The sequence below is a fragment of the Poromitra crassiceps genome (assembly GCF_964638095.1).
Source record: "Poromitra crassiceps genome assembly, chromosome: 11".
Classification (NCBI taxonomy): domain Eukaryota; kingdom Metazoa; phylum Chordata; class Actinopteri; order Beryciformes; family Melamphaidae; genus Poromitra; species Poromitra crassiceps.
Genome location: NC_139643.1, coordinates 2,910,512 through 2,919,631, shown reverse-complemented (window position 1 = coordinate 2,919,631; position 9,120 = coordinate 2,910,512). Strand labels below are relative to the sequence as shown.

Genomic DNA, 9,120 nt, shown 5'->3' with positions numbered 1-9,120 from the left:
GTCAAATAGAGAGACAGACAGAGAGAGGCTGCGCAGGACGGCCGCGCGGCGACGCAGCACGCGGAACAGAGAGGGAGAGAGATGTGTCATTATATCGTAATATTGGCTTCGGGCCTCGCAACGGGCTGGATCGGGCACGGGTCTGCATGTCACGGGCCGGGGAGGGCTCGGGCCGAAATTTCAGGCCCGCGCAGCTCTCTACTCCGGACTCGCCATTTCTGCTGCTTCCTCTAATCTGTTTGGTGTGTCTGTGTGTGTGTGTGTGTGTGTGTGTGTGTGTGTGTGTGTGTGTGTGTGTGTGTCGCCCGTGTCCTGACTCCTGGCTCGTGTGTAACACTGGCTCCGATTGGCTACCATGAAACACATGACATGGTATTGGTGTGGCATACATGGTAGCTCACTCTGAGCTCGGCTGTCCCTGCAGCCTGTCTGGTCACGTGATATTTATCTTGCCTTAGTTAGTTTTATATTCATTTTATTTCATTTTATTTCTCTTATCATTTTATCATTTTATTTTCTTTTACCCTTTACTGTGGTTTTAATGTTTTTAGTTTTAAGTAACCATGGTTTTATGATGGTTTTGGTTTGATATGCGGTTTTGGAATTGTGCAATACTTGAAGTGCAATATTTGAATACTGAAGTGCAATACATGGTTAGGTAGAGTTGTTAACTCGTAGCCCTGGCTGCATCATGTACTATGTTGTCCTCTTGTTTACACGCTGTTTGTCTTCAGATGTACTGTACTGTCTGTTACGTTTGTCATTGCCCTATTGTTGCTGTACAAATGCCTAAGACAAATTTCCCTATGGGACAATAAAGTTAAACTCAAACTCAAACTCAAACTCAAACTCAGACTCTGCCTTAGCCAATCATAATCGTTTATCTCGTTATGTTAACCCACCTGGTCTCCTCACTTGACAACACTAGTGTAGGCTACAGGTAGTTTACTCAATCATTTCATAGTAACGCACCGCATTTAGCGTTCAGTAACGATAACGGCGTTGTAACGACGGAAACAGTAATTAGTTAGATTACCCCGTTACTGAAAAAATAACGGCGTTATTGTAAATATAATTATTTAGCTAATAGCTAGAAGCTAAGCTAACAACAACACAACAGTCAACGTTGATCTTCCCCGGATGGGGTTACAGTGCCCATCTTCCCCCTCTGTGAAACCACACTTCTTCAGAGGAACCACAGAAGGGGGAAGATACGCACTGTAACCCCATCCGCCATCCGGGGCAGATCAACGTTGACTGTTGTGTTGTTGTTAGCTTAGCTTCTAGCTATTAGCTAAATAATTATATTTACAACCATAATGAACCGTGATCTGACAGAAAAAGTGTCATTTAGAGAGCGTGTGCAGCATGCCCCGCACTCGCCGCAGGCTCTCGTTATAGCCTGTTTGAGGAGACTACTCGGAGCTCAAAATCTTCCGTGGGCATCCGAATGAAGCCAAACATATTTCGGTGAGTAAAACATAATATTTTAAGCTGGAAATGAGGACCGTGGTGTAAAAAAACGAAATTCTCCTCTAATACATCATGTATACTTAATATATTTCAATATTAATATAATTAATTCAACATCATGTAATCACTGTTACAGGCTAAATGAAGTGGTATGACAAAAACATCCATCAGAATGCAATATGTTGTTCCAAATATTAGCCTGGGTAAACCCACATGACCTCTATGTGCTATCAGTCACAAGAGTCTGGAGGATGGGCCATTCAGAGCGATTTCTGCGGACGAGGAGGGGCGGGTGTACCTCCCTTGATAGACGACTCCATTAGCCAACCAGCTTAGCACACAGAGCACATGCGCAGTGCAACAGATGGCGTCATCACTCAGCGCCCTTTATTATTAGCAAAGAAGCTAACACTACACATTCAGTACTGCTAGCACGCGATGGCTACCACCAATGTGAACGATTTTGCAGGTTTTGCAAGAAAAACCTTCATTTTATATATAATAACGATTCATATTTATCTCAGTGGCCTGGACACATTTACGTCCGTGATACCGGGCGAAATGGTCTGTGCGGTTCTGTGGTTAGCTCATGTCTTTGTAGCATTAATTATGATTATGATTTAATTCATTATGGAAGATACATGTTGGTTTAACAGATGCAAATAATTTCGTACATAGCCTCAATGTAAAGTGACGCTATGGGCAGACCATTTGGGCTCTATAACGTTATGTAACGTGACGATCACATTTCAATAAATATCGTTTTTTGCAGATTAATGCAGTTTAATGCTCTTCTGTATTGGACATTTAAAGCTGATACACACTTATCTTGGGGTAATTCCACCAAGCTCGATCAGTTAAGAATATGGCAAGCTAATGTGTCATTGGAAAACATTTATCGATAGAGTGTAACACTTAACACAATCAAATGTGTAGTCACTTTTTCACAGCAATACTGTACAGTGTTACTGCATCTTCGGTTGGTGTGCCTCGTGTCCTCTGGTCCAATCTTCGGTTCGTGTCATAGTTCGTGTTCACTCGACATCAACAATCTTTATTATATATCACATCTGATCATTTTATCCAACCTGCCTCTGACCAGACAACTAATTTGCTCCTTCTGCTTCATATTGTGATACATTCAGGTAGCCTACATGATTTTCCGAAGTACATAGCACAATATCAACAAGGCTATTTGTTGGCAATGTTTATTGACAAAAGCATTAAAACAAAAAACACGATTAAACACGATTTCAGACGGAAGCCCGTCTTTATTGTCACACGAACACTACAACACATGCATGCGGCCACTACACACACTCATGCTGACGGTGGCCGGTGAAATTTGTCCTCTGCATTTGACCCATCCAGGCTTGTCCTTTCCTCCAGGGGGCAGGCCAGGAGCAGTGGTCGCTTTTTCTTTCCAGCGCCCGGGGACCATCATTGAACCATCATTGGACCAACTTCAGATGTTGTCGTCATTGGTCGGATGACGATCTTCTGCATGTTTTTAGTGGGGGGTTATGTACGGAGGAACCCCCTGGGGGGTACAGGGAGAACATGCAAACTCCACACAGAAAGGCCCTTTCGACGAGATAGCCCACCTGGGCAGTAGGCACTGAAGATATGGGGGGGGTCACAACTCCAGCGTCCACAGCGTCCCAGGCGAGAATCGAACTCAGGGTCTTCTAGCTGTGAGGCGACAGCGCTACCGACTGCGCCACCGTACCCCTGCAAATAACAGCAAATAACAATATAATTCTCCGGTCACTGGCAGATAGATGCGTACAAATAGTTAAAAACCAATCTCTCAAAGTCTCAAAACGGTTGGCATTTGACTTGTGTTATATCTTATGATGTTGAAACAACTGATCAGCAGCAGTATTAACCTGCACAGTAGCCTAACAGGTTAACGTTATAATCCCAGGAGAGATTGAGTAAGCTAAATAAACCATACACATGAGAATTACCGTTAACGTTACAGCATTTAATAACGTTAATTTTCGTGTACCCGATGCCAGGATATTTCGCCACTTTGTTTTCATCAAGTTCTCTGGACTTGCATACACAAGCTCACCATGTAAGTCCTCATCTTTATCATTCTCCCCACCAATCTGAAACACCTTGATTCCCAGATTAGAAGCCTTGCGTATCTGGTCCTCCATTAGCGCATTTAGCGGCGAGACAACAATAACAAATAACGAACTGACAGCTGTTTTCACTTGAATTTCCTCAACGTAGTTGCATAGCCATATAGCTAGCCATATAGCTAGCTCCGTAGCTATGCTCTAGAGAGGCCAAATGCTAATGGATAGTAGTGCAGCAGCCGCCGCAGCTGTTACACGTTATTGACAAAGACGCACTCTCTGATTGGCCAATCACGGCAGGAGCTGATGTTGGCAGTCACGCCGTCACTCATTGTGCGATTGAATTCGCCTCGCGTCAGAAATCGCTCTGAATGGCCCAGCGTCCAGACCCTTGTGACTGATAGCACATAGATAGAGGTCACGTCACGTGGAGGCTGGGTTTACCCAGGCTATCCAAATATAGCTTACTAACGTTATACAGCAGGTAAGGTAAACCAGTCATGTTGTCTAGCAGAGGTTCCCAAACTTTTCAGAGCAAGTACCACTATCAAACCAAATTTCCAAAGTACCACTTCCCACTGCGGCTACCAACTTTTACCCCCATAAAGAATCATTGATTTAACCATGCAATAGCATCAGAACAGTAGTAGGCTACTGTTGTGAGTCAGACCCCAAATAACCAACACATAAACAGATGCATGTAAACATCTTATTCGCTGATATGCAATGGGAAGAAATCTGATTGAAACAAACAACTTTGTTTAATCTAATAAAAAAAAAGAAGACAATAATTCACCTCTTTTGGGTCCGCCATTTTCTCATCAAAAAAACAAGATGAACAATGTGGTTAACCAACACTTAACATTAGCTAGTTGTTTAACGTTAAGTTAGGTTAGCCGCTTTGAAGCGAGTTGGTACGTTAGCTGAACTTATAGCTACAGAACCAGACTGACAACTTTTCTCTGAAACATGTTGTGATGGAGGAGGCATCACAGTTAGTATAACCTTACATATAGAAAATTAACAGAACAAGCAACCAACCTGGCTTGCATCAGCCAGTTATAGAGCTAAAATAACGTTAGCTAACTTATCCGAGAGCAGAGATATAGCAAACGTTAGCTAAGCTAACGTTAACGTTAGCTATACGTTAAGTTAGCAGTTTTCGACAGCTAGCCTAACGTTAGTTGCATGCAAACCAATATGCAATGTTAAAACTACCTAACATCATCTGGCAAATATAATGTTGTTCACTTAGCGTATCGTATCGTATCGTATTGTATCGTTATCGTGAACCCAGTATCGTGATACGTATCGTATCGTGAACTGAGTGTATCGTGACACCCCTACTCCTCACCCATGCTTACGCCACATGCCCCAGCCCTATTGGGTTATAAGTGACCATTTACGTATATTGATTAATCGTTTGCGCATATCAATGGCTCTTGTGCTGCAAATGAGTTAAATGGTTTATTTTCCTTCTGACCTGACCTGACCTTGTATCATGAAAATGCAAGAGGGTGATAGTGTTGCATTATATATTCCAGACATAACTTTTGTGGGGAGAAATAAATTGAAAACTAGTCAGATATGACATGAATGGCACTTGTAGAAGAGGGGTGATCTCTGCACAAACCGTGTGCGTCAGGTGCGTCGGAGCATCAGGTAAGTTGAGAAAGGAAAAATCCCGCACACTGACTTCACTTCAGACTTTTATTGGCAACGTTTCGGTCACAAGACCTTCATCTGGCAAAAAAAATGGCACTTGTAAAATCACCTTTTCCACCGTTGGTTTAACATTAGTGCGACCACTATTTTGACAGGCGGCTTTGTAACATGTAACGACGATGTAACAAGCGCTCAGTTTTTGGCACATTACCACCCCACGTTATCACCTGAATAATGCTTTGAGTGGTGAATTGCTTTGTGAAATACATCTCTGATGTTGAGCTGAGGCCCTGATCTTCCAGTTCATAACTAGAATTGTAGCCTATTACATCCCGGCTGCCTCTCTCTCTCTCTCTATCTCTGCAGCAACACCACAGTCTGTGCAGCACATGTAATGTCCCATCCCTGCCATCCGCCCGCCCAGTCTACTCAGCCAAAACATGCACCTCATGTTTAGAAACAACAATACCTCATGTCTGGAAGGGCAACTCCGGGAAATACCGGGCCCTGATTTATGGGGCATAGTCCAGACTTCAAGTGTGGAAATGGCAGACACATAAGCAAGTGAGACATATGATTAACATTGAATGCAAACACTTGAGAATGTCATGTTACAAAGCACTAACATAGGAGCTAAAACTAGGCTACGCTGAATAGCAGTCATAATAATAATTCCTGGACATTAATATTTACCAGTTAGAATTCCATAACAATTAGAGGGTACGTTAGGCCGTGTTGTAACACTTACTTACTGACTTTCTTTCTTACTTTCTTTCTTTCTTGCTTTGTTTCTTGCTTTCTTTCCTTCTTTCTTTCACTGCCTGCATGTTTGAGATGACTCTTTCCTGCCGAGGGGCAAACTGGAGTCTTGGCTCCTCCTTGCCCCTCCCCTCCTGTGCCTCTCCCCTTAGTGGAGGTGGCGCGGCTCTCACCGCTGCTCCTGTTGGCTGGTGAACGGGCTGTGCACCCATGCAGCGGGCTGAGGCAGCTCCCGTTGCAAAGTGGGTAGCGAATGTGACAGTAAGGACAGACTGGGAAGCGGGAGAGCTGGTGCTGGGTAGAGGCAGGTGATGGGGGTTTGTTGACAGGAGCGAAGGGGAAGGCTGGCTGGCTGCACCGCAGCCCTTTAGGGGACTTGAGTTGGGTGGGGGGAGTGGTGTGAGGTGTGGGGAGTAGGGTAGGGGGAGTGGTGTGAGGTCTGGGTGGCTGGGCGGTGGTGGAGGGGAAGCCTTGTGGCCTTGTACAGCACACAGGGGTGCATCTACCCTCTGCTTGCACCGTCTGGATCTGGAGCCACTCCAGCCGCACCAGCCTCTCTATGTACTTCCTCAGGGGTCCTACAGGTTTCGGCAGGGGGCCGCCATGGCCCCCGGTGTGGAGGAACGCCTCCAGTTGTCGCAGGCTCCAGCTGTTGAAGGGAGGAGGCAGGAAATCCGGGTAGCTGGGTTTGTCACTTCTGTCGCCCACGGCCCCAAGATCCCGCCTTGATGGCTTGGGATTAGTCAACGCGCTATTGTGTTGTGGCAGGTTCAGTTTTTTTGTGGTTTATGATCGTCGTCCAATTTATAACCTCAGCAGGGGACGATTTCTGACATCACTGATGTCACAAAGTCTATGACATCATCAGTGGGTCTGACATCATCAGTGATTTATGACATCACTGATCCAGGTTTAATGATGCAGCATCATGCATCATTAAACCTGGACAATGTCATTGTGACGTGATTTATGAGATCACTGATCACAATTCTATAATAGAATTGAGCATGTGATCTCACTGTTCTCACGTGACTTCTGTAGAAATACGTCAAATGTGAAGTCAACAGTTATGTCACTCGAGCAATTCATCGGTGATGATGTCATCAGTGATGTCACATCAGTGATGATGTCATGAGTGTTGATGTGGTTGTCATCAGTGGTTTTTGTAATTTTCTATGCTACTATAGAGGAGGAGAGCAGGTGTACTCCTGTGTCCAGCTATGGCGTCCGTGTATAGTGGATCCCATACTTTGAGCAAGGATGATGTGAATTACAAAGTGCATTTCCGAATTATTAACGAGCAGCAAGTTGAAGATATTACGATTGACTTTTTCTACAAGTCACACACGATCACACTGTTGATATGTACAGTTTTCAGTTTGATGTATTTTGCGTTTACAAGAGATGATGGGAATCCTGACAGCAATCTATGGGTGGGGCTCATCCTGGTCACATCCTTCTTCCTGGTCATCAGTCTCTTGGCATTTCCCAACGGTCCGTTCACCAGACCGCATCCGGCAATATGGCGTATGGTTTTTGGTCTTAGTGTCCTCTACTTCATGTTCCTGGTTTTCATCATCTTCCAGAACTGGGAGCAAGTGAAGCAGCTCATGTATTGGTTGGACCCAAACCTGCGCTATGCCAAGCGTGATGCAGACATCATGTTGTACGCAGTGAACTGCCATGTGATCACCTGGGAGAAGATCTGGAGCCACTTTGACATTTTTGCATTTAGCCATTTCTTCGGCTGGGGCGTCAAAGCCCTGCTCATCCGCAGCTACGCCCTCTGCTGGACCATCAGCATCACATGGGAGCTCACTGAGCTCTTCTTCATGCATCTGCTGCCTAACTTTGCTGAGTGCTGGTGGGACCAGGTGTTTCTGGACATTCTGCTGTGTAATGGATTGGGAATCTGGCTTGGCATGACTGTCTGCCGCTTTTTGGAGATGAGAACCTACCACTGGGCCGGCATTAAGGACATCCACAGCACCACAGGGAAGATCAAACGAGCAGCGCTGCAGTTCACCCCGGCCAGCTGGACCTACGTAAGGTGGTTCGACCCCAAGTCTTCCCTGCAGCGATTGACTGGAGTCTATCTGTTCATGATCATCTGGCAGCTGACGGAGTTAAACACATTCTTCCTCAAGCACATCTTTGTCTTTCCTGTATGCCATGCTCTGAGCTGGTGTCGCATTCTGTTCATCCTGTTCATCACAGCTCCATCAGTGAGGCAGTATTATGCTTTCCTTACAGATACCCGGTGCAAACGAGTTGGAACCCAGTGCTGGGTGTTTGTGGCAATAGCCTTCCTGGAGGCCTTGGCATGTGTGAAGTTTGGACAGGACTTGTTCTCAAAAATGCAGATCCTGTATGTGATCCTCTGGCTACTGTGTGTGGCCCTCATTACGTCCCTGTGCCTATATGGAATGGTGTGGTATGCAGAACATTTTGGTCCAAGACAAAAGAGCCTCTCAGAATATGAGGACAGTAATAACACAGAATCTGGTGACCATGTGTCAGAAGCATTTAAAGGTGAGATGGAGGTGGACGATGACAGCCCTGCAACCCGGCGGAGATGGAAGGGCTCAGGTAAGACCAAATCCATCAACGGCCTGGATAGCCAGTAGGGGGAGCCAGAGGCTGGTGGGCCCCTCCTGAACTCACACCAAGGAGCAAGGAGAGGACGAGTTTGAAAGGAAACAATATGTATGATCACTTCCACGTCATACCCACACTGACGGATGCAGCCATACAACTGGTGCAGGAGACACATGCACAACACCCAACACTTGCTCCCACAAGACATAGCCAAATGCACAAACAGGGTGCTTGCTGCTCACAAGCTTGCAGGCCAGGACAAACTGCCTGAGAACAGCAACTCTACCCACTGCTGTTATAGCAGGCTTTAACTCTCAGACCTACAAAAGAAAAAAGGATCCATATACACTTTCCATGAGCTTTTATATTTTGTTGTCTGTGATGGGTGGGGTCTTGTGATAATGTGATTGTTTACTTTCCATTATTTATTCTGATCTTGCATTCATTTCATTTTTGCCAGGCAGGCTGCCAGCCTAAATCTCGTTCTCTGAAGGTCGGAAGGCTGACTGACTCACAACCCTGAGGACAAATAGTGGCA

The 9,120-nt window shown here is 45.4% G+C and overlaps 1 pseudogene across 1 annotated transcript; it reads left to right on the top strand.

Annotated features, from left to right (window-relative positions):
• The first annotated feature begins 7,204 nt into the window (after positions 1 to 7,204).
• Positions 7,205 to 8,611, top strand: LOC310785151 (phosphatidylserine synthase 1 pseudogene; annotated as a pseudogene). Its single transcript has one exon. The product of its transcript is annotated as a phosphatidylserine synthase 1 pseudogene (transcript).
• The last annotated feature ends 509 nt before the right edge of the window (positions 8,612 to 9,120 follow it).